Source organism: Cataglyphis hispanica, chromosome 15, assembly GCF_021464435.1.
Source record: "Cataglyphis hispanica isolate Lineage 1 chromosome 15, ULB_Chis1_1.0, whole genome shotgun sequence".
Lineage (NCBI taxonomy): Eukaryota > Metazoa > Arthropoda > Insecta > Hymenoptera > Formicidae > Cataglyphis > Cataglyphis hispanica.
This window is the reverse complement of record NC_065968.1, coordinates 5200626-5221617: the sequence shown is the minus strand read 5'-3', so window position 1 is coordinate 5221617 and position 20992 is coordinate 5200626. Positions and strand designations below refer to the sequence as shown.

Sequence of the window (20992 nt, the reverse complement as noted above, 5' to 3'; positions counted from 1 at the left end):
CGCGTTATTTATCTTACGCTATCAAAATGTAATACTATATAAGGTCATCCATATAACGCAATAATACTAATGTGAGAAAATTGTTACAGCTAACTCTAAATGCAGCGTATTGCAAATCTATGTAAAACAAATGTTATATAAATGTTATTTAAATTATATATAAATATATAATTTAAATGTATGAGAAGACAAGAAAAAGATAAAAATAAACACTAAATTCTATATCTATTTGCACAAGCAACTCAGTAATTTTCCTATCAAGATAATTAATTTTATGATGTATGCAGATCGAGGAGAACGTAAAGAATGCCGGCGAAAGAATCATCGCACTGATGCAGCTTCAATTTTGCAACCCCTATTGTGTAATGTTGCGAACAGTGACATCTATCGGGTGGAAAAGAAAGTGAAATGAAAGAAGTATTTGGCGAAAATGAAATGTAAGTACGGTACTTATCCGTGTAAACGCACCACCTCCGCCGTGCGACTTTTTCTATTGCAATCTTACCGACCTTCAGCAATAACGCCGATATCTGAGAATAGTCTCGGTTCACCACCTTCTGGTAAGCATGTTGTCGCAGGTTGCGCCCGGGTATGTCTTCAGTCACGAATTATCGATCGCATGTCACTGCGTTAAGGGTGGCAATGAGAATTGCAACTTAGCACGTTGCGTGGTGCTGCATGCTGGCGGCCACGTTTAGAATGTATATTGCGCAAAATATTTACGAAGAAAATTTTTCTCGAAAAAAACATTTTTTAAATTTTTTTAAATGGTTAAATTCTAAATATATATATATATATATGTATATATATATATATATATATATATATATATATATAAAATTATATGCATCTCGATATGTAAGCCATATCGATGGAATTTCTATCTATCTTGATGCTGATCAATGCAGAAAGTAATTTCAAAAGATTTTACAATTGAAAATTTACGATGTAATACTGCAAATAAACGGACCAAGAATAAATCGGTTTTTGTTTAAAGATAAAGGTACACTTGGTAATATAAAGAAAGCGGTTGGTAGATAATTATTTAATTGTTTGGGACTAAATTCGAAAAAGTGAATGTACCTTTGTGAAGTAAAGAACTGCCTGCTTTTTTGAGAACCTTGAAGAAATCAATACAAGGAATTCTAATAATATATGACATAGCTTATGTTTTGTTGAAATGTACGAGAGAAATAGAGAGAATAACATTTACCTGTATATTATATATGTACATATATATATATATATATATATATATATTTGCTATATTATATATTTGATTAATAACTAATTTGTTTCTAGAATTTCAATTGACATTCCATGTGCATTAGAAAAGCATTTGAGAATAATTAAGCAGCGCTATATTCAATATGCCTGAAGTAAAATTGTTTGAGTAATAACGTCTTTTAAGTACTTATTAATGCCACTTCTTAATCTCTTTATTTTTGAAATATTTAAAATTTAAAAATTTTATTATTGACTAATAATAGAAAACGCATTTATGGAAAAAAAAAAATAAATTTTGATGAGTAATGCATTTGTGGCTGTAGAATTTAAATCCGTCTTAAGACAGCGATTGCTAATTGTGAGAAAATATTCTCGTTTTATTGCTATCGATTACTTTCTATTCCGAAACTGTGACACTAAAACCGTTTTTAGGAGCTATGTATTGTCACCATCTCAAAGATAACGTTATAATGTCTTCCTGATAAAGATTTTAGTTGCCGAAAATAACGACAGAAAGGTTCGACGATTAAAAATTTATAGAAATAACATTAAATCTGACTAAGGAATCAATTTAATTAATTATATAAAAAAAGAAATTTATACACTTGCGGTTTTTATGTTTTATCAAATCAAAGTTTTATTTTTTCTGTTTTCTATTTTCTTTGCAATAAACACAAATACCTTTTAATTAGATAATATTAATAATTTGTTCAAAACATTTTCTCGTTGATTCCTGCAATCGTTTATACGCTTCTACAAATAATTTTTTCTCATTTATCGAACGTTGCGATCGTAATTTTTTACTCCGAAAATAATATTGGCATTAAAGACATACGGAAAGAGAAGATGCGAAACATCAATATCAGATAAGTAAAAACGTTGTGTCTAAGCAGATCGTCAACATTGCCGAACGACCGGCGCACAAACGTTTGCTTCGCAAATCATTCTCGCGCAAAAACCTTATACCGGAAGATGTATTTAAAGTATGCTCTCGCGCGTCGTTTCAGTATGTCGTATCCATCATCATTCTCGCGACTATGTAAGGTGGCAATGTTATACATTTCTCTCTCTCTCTCTCTCTCTCTCTCTCTCTCTCTCTCTCTTTTTCCTATCCGTCTTTATTGACATTCTTTCTTTCCTTCTCCCTTTCTTTCTCCCTCTCCCTCTTCCTTTCCCTCTTCCTCTCCCTCTTCACTCCCTCTCCCTCTTTGTACCCTCTCCCTCTCTTTCTCCAGATTCAGGAGAGTAATGGAACCACACGCGCATATCGCTGAAGCATCATCTGGAGGGGACGCGACATTCGATGGTAGGGAGAACGAAGCTATAAAGAGAACCCGGCACGAACTGGCGCTAGAGTAGTGTGTGTGTACGCGGTTGGCGAATAGGTAGTGAAGCGGGATACTGCCACAATAAACTAGAGAGAGCGCACGTAAGGTTGGTGTAGAAGCAACTATAAACAGGAGAGGGGGAGCCGCTAAAAGGGTACCATAATTCGCCGGACCGCCCCTTGGTTAAATCAGTTTCGTTCCTAGTTCGCGGTGTTCGACATCAGCCGGAGGAGAGAAAGACAATAGTGGTGTGTGCGCGTCTTTTTTATTTACATACTCGCCTCCGGTTGGTCTCCCGTAAACTTTCGTTACGTGACTTACACGTGAGAGGAGGGTGGGGGAGGTGGTGCGCGCGTTTTGAAACAATTCATTGATCTTTACACCGAGCGCGTCGCGCGTGGTTTCGTACGTTCGTACGTCGCGCATCTGAGCGACACGCGACACGCGACGTATGTCGTCTCGCGCGCGAGAGAAAGAGAAAAAGAGAGAAAGCGGAGCTTTGCAGTGTCGAACGCGCCTAATAGGCGAGAAAATGAAGAGGAACACAGTGATTTATCCGTAGATTCGCATCACTTTACCATTTCGTCCATCATTCACAGTTGGTGTCAGTTCTTAATTACACACGCTTTGCTCCTCGGAACCTCGTCAGCCAGTTATCACGTATCATTCGAACTCTAAAGCCACCGAGGAATCACTTTTTATTTTCATTTCCTAGTGGAATTACAAAAGGATAAAGTGAAGGTAATTATTATTATATTAATTTTTAAATCGGCAAATCGAAGGAAAATGTTCGAATAAGCGTACGGCCAAGTGAAGACATTTGTCTCCGTTTATTTTATTTTTTTTTTTTTTTTTATTTCTAATCTTTTTTGATGGTGAAAATTTATCTACACTTACATGCATAGATACGACACACATACACATACACACATATATATTATATATTATATACACACACACACACACATATATATATATATATATATAAACACATATGCACACACGTGTTTATAAAAGATTATTTGGAGAAAATGATGAGCGTTCAAAAGCTACGCTCTTATACTCAGTTCTAATTATTAACGAGTTATTACTGCGATACTAATTAAGTTTAATCACAAGGCCGCCCGTTCGTTAAAGTTAATTGTGCGATCGACCACGGCCCACGCTATTAATTGTGCCGTCTTGCTCATTGCATGATGTGCGCGCTTTTATTGTAAAACTTACGTGTTTAACGATTGTAACGGATGTACGTGTAAAACTATACGAGTCCTCGCAAAAGTCTAGCAAAACTTTTTTAAATCTTGAATAAACGAGAAATATTGCATTAATATACGTCATAATTTTAATTGAAATTTACGGCCTCGCAACTTATATGATTGATGTTGTTTAAGTAATCTTTGGCAATAAGTTTAATGTACAATCAAGACTTTTTAAATATTCGTTTTATTGCGAGATATGGCATCTTGTTTATGTCAAATATTATGTCGAATATTAGATGAGCAGATTTATAATGTTACAAATTAATCGTGTTTTTTACGAAATAAATACCCAATATTTCCATTAAAATTAATCAGACTTGCTAACGTAACCGAAAATCGACAATACGCACATACAAGATTTTTTTTTATTTGACCTAAAGTTTCGTTACAAGAATTTATTTGTGTACATTTTTTTCATTTTTATGAGATGTGTGTTTACGAGCGTTTCACAGTACACAGTAAGACGATACGCAGATTATAAAACATATGGAATTTTGCTTGTCCTATTTCTTAATATCCAAAAATAATTGAATTCTAAGATAGTAACAGCCGTCGCTTCTTTTACCAAATATTCGCTTTTGGCAAAGAAAAGCAATGTGAATTTTCCAATTTTGTAAGATATTGTGACTGATGTATACCTTTATACTATTTCAATAATTGACTAAAGAGAATATTATTAAAATTTACAATATCGTCTTATGCACTAAAAACAATATATATCAAATAATTTAAGTTTTTTTTGTATTATTTTCTAGATAGTTTGCAAATAATTAATGAAGACGTAATGAAAAATAGTTCACGTTAATTCGCATTAATTTCGAATGTTTGTAGAAACAAACACGGCGTTATTGCGACTTTAATAATCGACGATAATAAATCATATTGTTTACACCGATAATATAGCTGCGAGTATTGTACTTTCTTCTCATTTTGTCATCGAAATTTTACGTTACCACCGTCTTATATGATCGATTGATTTTTATACACTTAATTAATCTGTTTAATCGCAATTTCCTGTAATTTTTTTTTATAACTATTCATGATCGTCTTTTTACATACAACTGTCAAAATGACTGTCTTTCTGGACTGATAATTAATCACTTTATTATCTTTCAACGATTACCACAATAATGAGGTATATACTGTTATCAAAAGTTAATTTTTGTGTTTAGAAATATAATAAAAGTAATTTAAAAAATTCTTTTAAATGCTTTTCTTATCTAAAAAATAATTAATAAAAAATATTAAAACTATATGTATATATATAAAATAAATATATAGTAAGTAAGTATAGTTTTAAAATATCTATTTATCAATGTTATTATATTCGGTCTTATAAATAGTCATAGTTATCAACTAGATAAAATGTTAATTATTTTGAAAGAATGATAAAAATTAAATCTAGAATGAACAAAGTATATATTGCACATAACATACAGAGAGAAAATTATATTCCAATAACATCGTAAATATATCAGTGCAAACTGCATAAAATATTTATTAAATTTAATATATTTTTAGGCGGGATCTTATGTAACTGAACTGTCACACATGAGTCGCAATAAAATATGTCGATGATTATTATACCATACTGAATAACCGGTTTGCAACGCTCACGAATATTATTTTTCATTAACTTTTGATGAATAACAATGCAGAAATCCCATGAGCATTACTGATATCAATGGAAACATGTTTCCAGCAAATATTTCAAATTTTTACACGGTCACTCATTGCAATATTTCTTTTGTAAAGATAAAGTTGTATAGACTTCTTAGAAATTTTCTTTTACGCACTAAAGTTTAACTGCGCCCTAAACCTATGTACTTTAAATATAATTCTTTATCCTATAGGATATCCTTAACTTCTGGGAATAGAAATTTTGACGTTCTTTGATGTTGCCGTTAACGTCCAATATAAAAACAAAAAAAATATACTGTGTGTGCAATTTATTATTTCTTTTCCAGTGGATTAAAATTTCTAATAATTTAATAGTTAGTAAAAAAAAGGAAAAAATCATGTATCCCATGCGAATCAATACGTGCCTTAGTTTTTAAATGCTCCAATAATTGCTTCTGTAATTGGAGTGCTCCAATAAGCCACGTTGTGATTAAAGTGATTTTTATTACGATCAAAATTTCTTTACATAATTAATTTTCGCGTTTATCAATTGTTTCACAGTTTTGTAATAATAATGTTGATTGTTTTTATGAATTTATTTTTTTTTTTTTTGCTCTTGTACGGAAGCTAAAATAATATAACGTATGGAATCATAAAACGGAATTTTTAGACGTCGTACATGGTTGCGACATAACAGGCACGCATTCGTCGTATTGCGTGCGACGCGTGTGATCAATAAATCGGTCTGTGCAGCACTAACACAACGATAGTCATATATGTGTATGCGTGCACATGTGGGTATACATATTGACACTCACACACTTACGTAGAAATCCCTAGTCTGACGGAAATCTTCAAACGCACTGTCCCATGGTGCATTATATACCACATGCTCCTTCTCTCTTTTGACATTTTAATTTTTATATTATAAAAAGATATAAAGTATGTATGTATTAAATGTTTTTAAATGCAAGTTTTTAAGACGCTATGCAACAATTTTTATCAGTAGCAAATATTATTTTTATCAGTTAATATTAACGTATTAATTGGACACTTTTCTTAAGAAAAATAATAATTATAACAATTGGAATTTGTTAAATTAAAGTGGACACAAGACACAATAACAGCTGATTTATACCTCAGAAAAAATAAAATAATTTGATATAAATCATATTTTTTTCCAAACAATCGGAAAAGAATTAATAAGAGATGTATCAATGAATGAGTTTTATACAAAATACGATTTATCCTTTCCAATGTCATTCACTCGCTGTCATTCTATGTAATTAATTACTTGCTTTTCTGTGTCGACGCGTCAGTCAAAATATACTAAAATTTCGCATCAAAATGACGGTTGTTATCAATCACGCATTTAACGTGAAATCACGGATGATCGATATGATTTAAAAATTTCGACAATTATACATTTATACATCATTATTTTGCGTGTAATCTTTATATGCAATTGTGACATTTTAATTGATATGTAAGCAACTTTTTACAGAGTAGACGCAATGAATACGATTTCCACATACAATTTATGAGAATTGCATTGCGATATTTTCATTTCAGACGTGTTTCCGTACATCGACGAGAGAACAGCCGCAGCTGTATTACTATTATTACTCATGATAATAATAGTAGGTTATACTCGCTCATACGCAAATTGCGAGCGCAAACAAAACAAGGTTTTCTAGAACTGTTTTTCTTTTATAACATACATTATTGCACACTCATTATATATTAAAATTTTCTCATATTATATTTCGTTATTTTTCATCAGTATATTTAAATACACATGAGTAATAATTTTAAATACACTGAATAATAATTTTTTTATCATTATTACAAAAAAGTATTAATTACTATCGACGAGTAATAATTTTTTTTTTTTTTTAATTTAACAAAATTCAGATATAAGAGGCAAATGATATGTTTCAATTACTATCGAAAAGAATTCTAGAAAATTCTATAATTTTAATCAAATCTGACACACGCACATACATACATACATACATACACACACGTATGCATTATACAGTCTTGATAATTCGATGCGAATTGTAATGATATATTGTCGCTATTTTCAACTATTTGCGTATCAGTTACGACATCCTTTACACGTGCGGTTGGGTCAATTGCGAGGGTTAAAGCCTGATTCTTTTATTTTCCGAACTTATGCCGATATTAATGCTTGTAATCATATTGATATTTATATTACTTATGTATTCGTGAACGAACTGTAATGTGGAAAATGACTCCGATAATATGCAAAACCAGTTGCACAAGCATTATGCCGATTTATATGCGACTTTGGACGATACTTTGGTCAAGTGAGTGAGCAATTGCCTTCCCTCTCTCTCTCTCTCTCTCTCTTCTTCTATTCTCTGTTACAACGCTTGCCGCTGCCGCCGATTAATCTGTCCGGAATGAAATTCGTGGGAGTAAGCGGGATTTCTAAACGTAATAATGAGAAACGCAGTATCATTCCGCATCATAGACACATGAGAGCTCCACCACGTTGGCCGCGTTCACTTTCTCTTCGTCTCTATCATCCCACGGGCTTCCCGTCGTGTTTTTGATAAATTCGATACGAGGCTTCCTGGGCACAAAAGAGAAAGAGAGAGAGAGAGAGAGAGAAAAAGAATCAAGGAGCGAGAAAACGAGATAGAGAAAGAGAGAGAAGCGGAGAGGAAGAGAGAAAGAGAGAGAAAGAGAGAGAGAGAGAGAGAGATCCAATGGCCCGTCCGACGCGTAATTAATGTACGCACGTGCATTATCCGGTAATGCATGTGCGTATATCGGGGGGTCAAACGGATCGACCTGAGTTTTATAACAATGTAGCCTTGCATTTATGCTATGCTTGACCTCGTTCGTTAAAATAGACATTTTTTTAGACTTGATCAGCATCGTATCTATTAACATGTACGTAGCCATTTATTTATTCTATCGTCTTGCTTTATAATACCTCAGTTGTTTCTTGAACGCGACACGAGTTTGTTGATCATCAGGTACGTTTGCGTTACGCTTAAAGAGGATATCCCATAGAGCGAGCGTTACAACGTTACAGAGATAGACGCGTATTTCAAAGGATACGGGATTTTGTCGTAATTTCAGATTCGAGCAAATGAAATTCGCTTCATTGCTTTAAATTCAGTTTGAAGATAGCGTTGACTCTATCAGTTTTAATAGTGTTTAATAACATATAATATATTTATCGCTGTATATACAAATTACAAATCTATACACTTATTAACAATAAAAATTCCTCAATTTTCGTCTTCATATATGGCGACTGATGGTTATTTGATCGATACGAACCCTCGGCTTTACGCTGTTCACGGTGTGCATGGCTACCCTTTTATTAATGACTGAGTCACACGCGTCGCGATAAGCTGATAGTCATGACCGAATGTTCGTTATGTATAGGAGTGGGAATAATCATTCTTTGAGATTACGTTCTCTCGCACGAGAGCGCGTGTATGGAGTATAACGGAAATACTAGGAAAATTCAGAAGTAATTTAGAAAATATAATAAATGCTCAATAATACTTTTTGTTGAAAAATAATATCATCTGTCTAGTAGTGTTTATTTACAAAAAGTAAAATATATTTACTGTAGAAATTGGAAAAAATTTACACGTAATAATTAACGATGATAATTGTATTAAATTTATATTAAATTCAGTATTAAATTTATATTACTGGATGATATAGGCATAATTTTGTGCTATTGTAGAATTCATATAAATTTCAAAGTGAACCCTAAAGACGCTTATATCGATGAGAGTTAAGTCAAACCATTTGCAATCCCGAATAACTAGACTTTACCGAATAGATTGATAAAAATGAGAGTATTTAATTTAATTTAATGAGAGGATTTCAAGCGCGTGCATTTATTACTGTTGCGTTGCTTTATCTTCAGATTATCGATGAACTACGTATACAGAATTTAATTCCATTGTCAAAAATGTATGATCAGAAAATGAAAAACAAATCTATAAACATGAAATTATTTTTTTGAGTTTCTGACATAAAAAGCGTCTCTTCAAAATTTCTTTAATCTATAATAATTGAACATATGTTTTAAATGGTGTTGTCTTTCTTAATTTATCATATGACTCGAATTAATTTTTTAGATTTATCTTCACGTTGAATCGATGTCTGCTCGATATTTTAATAACAGTTTTTTATAATTCTTGTTGAAAAAATATTATATTAGATAATTACCGTAACTATTCAAATGTAATTCTGTCGAGTATCAAATGACGAAAGCAACGAATTTAGTTACTCTAAACTGTAGGAGTTCACATATCGCTTCTGATAAGATATCGATTTTTATCATTTGCACGATTTAATTACGCGGCAAATATAATTTAACAATTTCCTTGTTTAGAATTTATTTAACAACAATAAAAAGTAATTATAATATTTACGCTATATATTTATATATGTTAATTATTAACACTAAATGTTGAAATCAGTTTTGAAAAATTTACACATTAAACATCAAATTAATGTAAATAATTTTGCTGATTGATTATTAATATTATACAAATAATAATTTTTTTAATGCTAATCAACTGATTAATTTTATAAATTTTAATTTCTTAAATTGATTTAATTTTAATTATTATTTTACACGCGAAAGAAGAGAGAAAGAGAGAGAGAGAGAGAGAGAGAGAGAGAGTAGAATAAAAAACATGAATTACAGTATACCGGTTCAAATAAGATATCATAAATATCGCTACAATGATAATTTATTATTCAAAATCACGGAATGTCAACATTATCATGGTTAAAAAAGTTTTGATAAAATCATATCAATTTATTAGTTTAACTTGTCTCTAACATAATCGTTTGCTACATTATATTTGCATACATAAATTATATAAATATCCAATTTAACTCTTCTAATTGATATCATTAATATACCAAATTATCTCGTTGAAATTTTGCATAACGTCCATCAATCGTATCATTGTAATGCAAATTACGACTGGCCTAAACAAGATAATTAAGATAAGAGAAAGCGCGTGGTGGGGGACATCGCGGCGCGTTACATGACGCCCAGCGTCGGCAAAAACACTGCAAATTAACCGAATTATGGAAGCGACGCGTTTGCTAATGATTTATGCGCGACAATGCGCCGGTAATTGCCACCGTGCGCGAACACGCGGTCTTTGTATGTGTGTCCAGCGATTAATTAATGAATCGACGGGTACGAGATTGCGGCCGCGAGATGATGTACATACATTCGTCATAGTCGCCGATGGTGGGAACGATGATAGAAGAAGGGAGAAGTAGGAGAAAGGGGAGAGCAATTGTCGGTGGGCAAACTTTGCCGGTGATATATGCCGAGCCGTTGTTGAGCGACTGCCGGATATCGAACTATAATCTGGCGTAAGTGGTGGAAGGGATGTGATAGCGTTGCGTGATTTGCAGCGGCAGGCATTATTTGAGTGATTTAATTGCAACCATTGAATTAGCAAATGCCAATATTGTTTATAATCATGAGATAAATCGATAGACCCATATTGGAATTGCAGCACGCAAACTAAGCTGGAATTAGAATTTCATCGATTATTACTTTTCGTATACAGCGTAATAATGTTCACTGGAATAGTTAACATATCAAAGAAATAAAAAGCCTAAAATTATGTTTCTTTTTGATTTTTGCGATGACTCTTAGATGATCCCTCTAATGTTGAACGTTTACATATTAAAACTTGATGACACGATCAAAAACCTTTCTTAATCTTTTTATTATTCGCCAAATTATCTCATCTCCTTGTCTTTTTGTTTACATTTCTTTGTTACTTTTAGTCTCAATTTTGTAACAAAGTACATTTGTTCAATTAACGATCGTGAAATAGGACAATTGTGAGCATTATTCTTTAATTTTTATAAGTTGAAATATTAATAAATATTTCCCTAAATTTATAAATACATTTTAATAATGCCAAAAAGTACAGCTATCATAACGCACGCCAAATATTCAGTATAAAATCTAAAAACACTTAGATTTTTATCTGATTTCGAAATGTTCGCGATTGGTTTTCCTCTTATTTTTATAACTAGTACGGTTCATTCGGAACAACATTAGGGCGTGCAATAAGATAGGAAGATATATATCCTCCAGATTGTATTGAATTCTTGGCATGCAACGCACAGATGGTGTATCTACGTACACTCAGGTTCGCCTGTCTTGATACCTGCTTTGATCTAAAAGGAACCCCAGGAGACGTAACAGCTGGTCTATAATTGTGCCGGTTTTAGCAATGGTTCCACGATTTACTTTAGAGATCTCAGGTACACTTAGATGATTCAGGGAACGTATTTTCATATGCTTTTTAAACTTTAGGGTCTATGGCAAAGAAAAGTACAATACTGCTATTCTTAATACCGGATGCGTTCGCTGACTTAACAATTAATTCCGTCATGATGCTACTTTAATGGATGCACTAGATCTTTTTATATTGAATAAATTTTACGCAAAGTTTTATATTGTTCAGAGATGATTTTATTTTACTTCAAGTAATGACTACTCGTGTAAACCTTTTTCGGAATTTTTCGTCATCTTTTTTGTCAATTACTTGAAAAACTATCTAAAAAAAGAAAAATTATGTACGTCCTAAAATGCATAATGTTTTATTATTCTTTAAAATGCACGAGTTAAACTTGCATTAGTCTCTGTCAAAAAATTCGTCATCCATCCATTGCATTCACATTTAACTGTTGGGATGGTTTTGTTGAAACTATAACCGCTGATATGTTTTGTTTAAATTATGAACTATATCTTCAAATTATTTAAAACAATCTAACTTTATCATATCTGCAATTTAACTCTACTTTTCTCTACTTATTAATGATTTAAGAACCCGTTACATATATTGATAGTTTGTATATATAATTTTTATATTAAATTTTAAAATTATTTTGCAAAAAGATAAACTTATTCTTTGATTATGATATACATATATGCTTAATTACAAGCAATTTTACAGAGTATTATATCATAAGATAGAAAAGACTGTCACAAAAAATATGCACAATCTTTTAATATAATTTGGTTTAAAAGAAACTTCTAGTTTAGCTTATAAAACTATAAGCTGTAAAAATATTCAGGCAATTTTTTTTTCAAATAAAGCCAAAATGTCATTGTTGATCGAGAAAAGAAAAGTAACCGCCACAGGATGTTTATTTTTGTCCCAGCGAAATTCTTAGTGTTTTGTACTTGTGTACGCCTTATAACGTTCTAAGATCATTACAATGCGTTTAAAAAATAATCTGCTTTTAGTCCAAAAGGATTGATTTTTGTGTCTTACCATATATAAGTATTTATGATGCGCTTATTATACATATGCACACGTACACAATTTTCAGATAAGCTTATCAAGCTTATCATGATTTATATCTTCAAATTAATTAAAATGAAACTAGTAAACATAATTTTTTTATTTATGCAAATGCGTTGTGTGATTTTATTCATTATCAAAATTCTATATTAAATTGCATATATATATATATATATATATATATATATATATATATATATATATATTAACGTGTTATTTTTAAAATAACGTAAAATAACATAAAATAATGTAAAAAATGATGTTTTTTTTAATGACACGTTAAATATTTATTTATATGCATCAATATATGATTATATCTTTCTCAATGAAATGCTTTCATTAAGTATCATACGACATTGCTGATTGTTCTTGGAAAGCTCTGTAGATCTGCCTTGTAATTCGAGTACGTCCTGGTTTTCCACTTTCGACATTTCACATTTTTCGTTTGTATCTTTCGTACTCTTAGTAATGTGTGCACACACACACACACACACACACACACACACACTTTCATAGCTATTGGCAGACGGAGACATGAAAGGGCGTTCGTAATACGAACCTCGTTATAGAATTTCCCGGACATGTGCGTCTCGCACATATCCTGTAAAGCACTTTGCAGCATATATACACCATGAGAAAATGCGTTTTTACTTTCAATGTACCATGAAAATTTTTACCGATGATTTTTATGTCATTGACGTGTGTATATACACCGTTCTATTTTTTCACGGCCGGATGAAAATCGACGCGATTTTCAAGATGTCATATTATATACTTTATTGCAAAGTGATTATATAATTTACAAAAGGCTTATCGTAATAAATAAATCTAAACTTAAACGAAGAAAAATATATAATTTTTGATTTTTTTTTAAATTTTATTATAAATGGTTTTCGCCAAGCAATATTTTTTTCAAAAGCTCTCTCTATTAAATTCTTTCTATAACTTTATTTCGATGATTTTATTGTAACAATTTTACCACAAATTCTGTTTACAATTTGTTTAAAGATGTTAATATAATATTACTGTATCGTTCGTTAAAATATAACAAAGGATATATTTTATTGAACGATATATATCATAAGGCTGATGATTCATTGCTATTACATTATTCAAAATGTACATTTGCTCCATGACCGTGAGAGTAACATGTTTCTGAAGAGTCTTCGACATCCCCTCGTATTTCTTTGTGTAACCTTCCTTTTTTTGTCCGCGCTACGTTTTCGACCATTGCGTCGTATTCTTTATTTCGCACCTGCATCATCGTATATGCTCGTATATAACACGAAAATATATTTTGCGAAGGAAAAATTTTACAACACATAGAATCACGCCAATTAATATCCGGTACTACTCCACGTGTAATCAGCGACTTTGTACTCTTTTTGCCGATAGTGCGCAAAGGCCAGTTGTAAAAAACATTGACGCTTAAGTGAATGCAAATGACAATGTGCATATCGTGATACACGCGCCGTCCTCGGAATGAGGCAATTTCGATTTCCTTTATTATGCAATTACTACTTCGCATTAGCTTCCGCTTGTTTCTTTGTCGAAAAGCTCTTGTCACGCTCTTTTTTTTCTCTTTTTTAAGTTGAAACAATTGGATAATATTGTATAATACATTTAATCACTCATTAAAACTTTTACATTGATAATATAAGCATCAATTAAATTAATTAAATTTTTAATAGCATAAGACATTTTAATTTTGCTTTAATTTTTAATTTGATGATATATTCAGTAACAATTAAATTTTGGCCTCAATTCAGAGAAAATAAAAAAAAAATTTGGTAAAAGTTTAGTAATAGCGTAATTAATAATATGCATAATAGGTTACATCTTATCGATTTTTTGCCACTTATAGTTAGATGTAAGGGAGACATGTGTGTTCTGAGTAACTCTCAGAAAAAATTCAAGTGGAGAGCGGCAATTGTTTAAATAATACAAATAAAAGTTTGGAACAATATAGTTTATGTACGTTGAAATTTTCCATTATTTTTTGACTAAAAAAAATCCATTTAATGTGTAGACAAAGGAACAGCAGAACTCCTCTTTTTGCACCTTCATCTCAACAAAATTCTTACTTAGACCAACCTTTACTTAGATCAACCTTTTTTTAAAAAATAAAGTATTATTCAGAGTATAATCCTTAAATAGTGTTATAAATTTACAAGTTGAGTTGGGTTAGATTGGAATTTTTTTGGGAGCGGGAGTGCAGGGGAAAGAGCTTTGCCTCTCTGCGCTCATATTATTTGATAAATAATATTACTAATATTAATAATTTGTATATTAAAATGTTTTATATAGTGTATCAAAAATATTAATTTTTTGCTTTACAAAATATTTATTTGCCGGAATAAGAAGAAATGAGGAAAAATAATAAGCTGCATATACAAATATATTTTGTTTATCATGTTAAAAGTTGTTTATAAACTGCGAGAAATAGATAAAACCGAGTATTGTGACAAAATATGGATATACTTTTAAATGATTCCTGCTTCCGATTGATTTGTAATTTTACACAAACTATGTAAAAATTCAATGTAAAAAATAAATTGTGCGTGATCCCAACTTCGGAAAATTAAAAAAAAAAAAAAATATATATAAGAGCACTTATCAAGTGAACTCAACTCAATAGATTTGAGTCTTCGCTTTGCGTGGAAAATAAACCCCAATGTAAAACCTCATTTTAACAAGTGTATGCGTGGAAGCAGTGTATTTTGCCCTTTCTCCTCTTTCCCTTTTCTCTCCCTCTTCTTTGCAGAGGAGCACCAATACTAAAAAACGAGACACATAGGTTTGAGTCGAACCTCGCTTTGCGTGGAAACTCATGAGTGAACCCATGTGAAACTTCCTTTTTCCGTGGAAAGTTATAAATTTATGTGGTATCTCTTTTCGCATTAAAAAATTTATGCGTGGAGGCAGTGTGTTTCGTCCCCTCCACTCCTCCTTTCTCCCCCTGAGAGGAGGCTTCACTACCAGAAAACTAGGCACATAGGTTTGGGTTCAATCTTTTTTTGCACGGAAAGTCGCAAACTCATGTGAAACGATATAATTATAGACTTAGTTTTGCATCTAAAGCACTAGATGATAGAGGGTAGAATGTAGTGAATTTGCAACTTTCCGCGCAAAGCAATGTTTACCCTCATTGTCTGGTGCTTCAGATTCCTCACATTAAATAGAACTTATATATTACATATATTGTATAAATTATATATGTTGTATATAGAATCATATAGAATCGATTTTAGTCAATAAGTGCGCTGTCACAAAAAGAATTTTTTTTATTTCCCAAAGTTGGGACCACGCGCACTTTATTCCTCACATCGAAAATAATTTATATGTAAAACTTTAGATCGATAAGCATGGGAAGCAGGAGTCATTTGGAAGTATATCCCAAATATTTATGACTATATATTTATTCTTTAAATAATGTGCGCAAACAAAAGCTTGTTTTAATTAGAGATGACAGTATGGCGTACATAAACTTAATTGTTTCTAATATCAATTTATAATACCTAACAAAAAACATTAAAATTATTAAATTTTAATTTGTTGTATCTCTTAAATCAATACTATTCTCTACTTGATTTTTGCAGAAAATTACTCAGAATACACATACAAGCACGCATATATAACTTCCCTTACAACATATTTAACAATATATTGAGATGGCAAAAAAATCTGGTGTAACCTATTATGCATATTTACCAAAATTTTTGTGTAATAAAAATAATTTTTTTTTTTTATTTATCGTGACCACAGAATTTCTTACATTATATCAGTAAGAATGAATTTTCTCGTTCGTTTGAGATTTCGTGACCAGTCGCTCAGTCGCGTTGGTTCGAGGAGAGAGTAACGAGAATGCCAGGAATGGAGACAGTGGCGTGTGCGCCGTCGATGAATCTATGTACGCGACTCTAATTGCCTCACAATACTATTCTCCTCGAGTGGGCAGTCAATGAGGACCCATGAGGAGGAGTAGGTTTCCCTCGGGAGAGAGGCGAGGGAATAGAAGCGACTAGTGCCACACCTCGAATTCGCAGCATACCTACTGTGATACGTGCCCAATCTCAATTCGTCTTGATCTATTCCGGATATATCTGCATCCCGTTTATGTACGCAGATAATTGCGCATATGCGTGCATAAGTGAGCGTGCGATTAAAATTCCAGTGATCAAACGCGATTTTCTTACGATCTCGCCTTGCTGCAATCGATTTTTGTGATAACGTATAATTTTTTAATTTTGTAAAGAAATTTGAAAACACAAAAAACATGTTTCTAATTTTACGTATTTATTTGTTAAAAAAAAAAGAATTGCCGAATTTATTTTTTACAAATCAAAAGTGATGCATTTAATACAGTTTAAAAATTTTTTTTTAAATATTGATCATATATAAAGATAATAAATGTTTTTAGATATTTAATGACAGTAATTGACACTAATATAAATATATTTTATATCGATTAATTGGTTTTATATGCATTATATATGTGTGTTTAATGTATTCTTTTTATGAAGCAACATTTTTATGTTTACGATAAAGTTGTTCATTATTCATATTGCTTAATCGCTGGAATTAGCTGTTGAACTTACTTTACCTTGAGAATAATGTGCGGAATAAACGGTGATATATTCATACTCGATGAATAAACAAAATACATTGACAGTAAACATATTTGCGATCATCGATCTCAACTTGATATCGATTTCTCTTTATAAAAAATATTAAAATGATGAAAACAGTTACAACTACAAAATATATATATATATATTTAACTACAATATAAATTTTTTTACACAAATATTTATTGCAATTAAAATTATTTGTTGAAAATTTATTGTTAATTTTCAAATTTATGTTTTCATTTCTCTTTTACTAATTTATATACACAAAATCAGTTTTATCTCACAAAGTGTTCTTTATATTTTACCTAAACATTAACAAATTAACATCAAAATGTAGATAAACTATTTTTGCGAAAAATAACTGAGTTTATAGATTATTTGCATTGTAGATCGTGGCGATCATAAATATTAAGAATTTCTCGTTAAATGCCGATTCTCGTGAATAAAACTCGTGCCGAGAATAACGAATGTCGAACGCGGATTACTGATGGCGACGGGGGCGGAAGTGTACAGTTATCGTTGGCTTACAATATAGTAAATACGCGGTATATACGATGACACATAGTAAATGCGAAATATACGCATCGCGACGGTTGCGCGTAAACATGCATTCGTTGATAAATTACTTGTCTCGACGCGCTCGCGGTAACGCGCGTCGCGCGGTAATCGATCTTAATTCAGATCTGTCATGTCTTCACATCCTTCTCCGTTTTTTTTTTCTCTCTGATTCCCATCAGTCTCGCTTTTTCGCAAATCTCCCCGTTTCGCGATAAAAATGCATTCTGCAACGGATTGGCTGATAACGTGTCCCACATTGTATAGAACGAGCCGAGATAAGAGTGATCTCGCGTTATTTACACCCGTGTGCGAGCCAATATGCTATGTCATGTGTGTACGTTCCTCTATTTTATCACGTTGATGTTTATTATCTAGACGGAATATCAAAAATTTGAAATAAAAACGAAATCAAATGCCGCAACAATAATTTTATATAAGTGACATTTTTTGCGAATAATGTGTATTTTTGTTAACGATTAATTTTACTTTTCTCTTGCTGTCAAGTTTCATTTCAAGTTTGCCTATTTCTGTATGTGCTCTGTACGCGGTTATTTCTTCTCGTTGCTCATTTTTGTGCTCTTGCGTTGCATATGCATCATGATAAGAGTTTAATGCGCAAGGAACAAAATAAATCTTTAGAACGTGATATTGGTTATAACTATATCTTTAGACTGAAATCATAGGCAGTAGCTGTTAAAGTTAACAATTCAAGTGTGATGCCATATTTGATAATGTACGTCACGTCAAGGTCCGTCGTCTACGTGGAATATTTAAGATGTCCCTGCATTTACTTTGCTCGCGCTGGAAATGCAGTTTATACGTCGTTATGTTACATATGCACTTAGAGAATAATATTAGTAAAGTAACACATTTTAATTTTTATTTAAAAGAAATAAACGTTAATATTTATATAAAAAAATTATTTTATTTTCTTTACACAAAAAATATTAATTAGATACTAATAAATACTAATAAATACTGATAAATATTAAAAAATATTAATAAATATTTATTAGTAGGTATCACTTATAATAAATTTTTATTTTAATTTCTACACCAGAATCACTTTGAATCTTTCACCTATTAATAAGAAATTATCTCGTTTCCGGAAGCAATACTGAGCGAGACACGAATTCCTTTACAATGCTATTTCCGGCCATGTGACTTATCTTCGTCGAATATCAGTCGATCCATCGTCGTCCGATCCATCGGAATCTCATCAGCATCCTCATTACTAAACGTCTCCTAATTGGCCGATACGAGATCCATATCCGATCGCGAAGCGAGAATGCACGGAGTTATTAAAGGGTCGTCAACCTGGCATTTATACTGCATGATCAGGAAACGTGCGCGGTCGCGTGTGCGTGAGCCAGTGCACGCGAGCGCGCATAAAATAAATTAATACCTCTCCTATATGTGCCCTTACGCATACAAGCGATATTTAACGATCCGGCTTATCTCGTACAGTGCATGAACTTAAACTCTTTTCCCAAACGAAAATTACGACGCTCGTGGATCACGATAAAAATCTTTGAATCGATAAATTTTTATATTATTATTTTAATATATCCATTATATTATTAAATAATATGTCATTAATATGTCAACATAAATATATACATAATATGTCTTCGTTTTTTTTCGCTGTGTATTTTCGGATTTGTCGTAAGATATCGATTTAATTTTATTTTGTAGTATTTTTTAATTTTTCATTAAAATTATGAGTTTATCAATTCGATTTATTTTTGCATTTTTTTATGAATCAATATTAAACATTTAAAAAAAATTTTTTATGACGTCTCTTATAGTACGAAGAATTTTCATTTTCCTTGATATTCCGATATTCTCTGTAACCAATCTTGCATAACAAATTTCTCAAGATAATCATTATGATCTCTTAATCGATATATTCAATCAACATGCAGGTTCCAATTAATCAGGATGCTATTATCTTTTAAAATTGCCAAAAGCTTACGTGCTCCGATCTTCCATATACATATATATATATATTCGTGCCTGTGCGTGCGTTGGAAGGTGAAAGTCATCTGTCGGTTGGTATCTTCAATGATGCTGTTGTTGTTGTTGGTGATGGTGGTAATAATGATATTGGTTAACTTATTATTATGCTATCTGGACAATCGTCATTCAACTAAAATTCTCGCTGATGCATCTCATCAATGTAATCATGTTCAATGCGTAAATAAAACAATTCGCTAAAGCATCACATGAAATTTAATGTGTGCAAATCGTTTGCACGCGCGAGCGATTCATAAAACGGAGGTTACAGAGACTTGGGTTTCGTTTACTTTCGCAATAACAAATCACTGACAAATCTCGGTTGATTATCGATTTTAAATCTTCAGCGATCTTTAGTGTAAAATAATTGCTGATTTTTTTTATCGGCCATGCAAATATGTAAATATTTTTAATATTGCCAAAGCATTTCAGATATTGTTTTTTTTTTAATGCATGCGTAAAATGAAAATAACTGGTATGTGAAATCACTAATACATGACATCTCTTAAGAGAAATATGATAATATTTAGGATAAGATTACATAATAATATCATTAAAATATTTCTAGAATATACTGGAGTTGCTAAAAGATTGATAATGAATGAAAATTTACTTGTAATAATTTATTTAGTTATAATAAAGTCTTACATATGACACAAGATGAATATATTTCTTTAATAAGAATAGAAATTTGAAAACAGATTAATTTGTTTATTTCCAAATTATCAATCGAAGTGGAATTGCAAAAATAAATTATCGTGCAAAAGAAACTCAGAAGAAACGGCGTTGATCGTTAAGGATGATAAATAATGTATGAAGGATTAAATTGCAAATGCCTCGCACGACGCTCATTCGTATATTTTGTTATTTCTTACGCGGCGAATCAGCCGATTTTCGTCGAGCAGCCATTAAATCGCACAAAAATTTGGCAAGGAGATTCGTTGCGAGAGTGCTCGCCCGCAACTGCGAGCAAAAAGCAACTGCGTTAATGACGG

At 31.7% G+C, this 20992-nt stretch overlaps 1 protein-coding gene across 11 annotated transcripts in view; it reads left to right on the top strand.

Annotated features, from left to right (window-relative positions):
- Positions 1-2391: 2391 nt before the first annotated feature.
- The window catches only part of LOC126855040 (protein abrupt), a 75031-nt gene continuing 56430 nt past the window's right edge, over positions 2392-20992 (top strand). For 2 of the 11 annotated variants that reach the window (XM_050602354.1, XM_050602355.1), the window contains exon 1: positions 2394-3296. The gene's annotated coding sequence lies outside the window, so the exon portion shown is untranslated. Of the gene's footprint in view, positions 3297-20992 lie in introns of all 11 variants that reach the window. The other 9 variants (XM_050602353.1, XM_050602352.1, XM_050602367.1 and 6 more) reach the window with 9 other exon arrangements.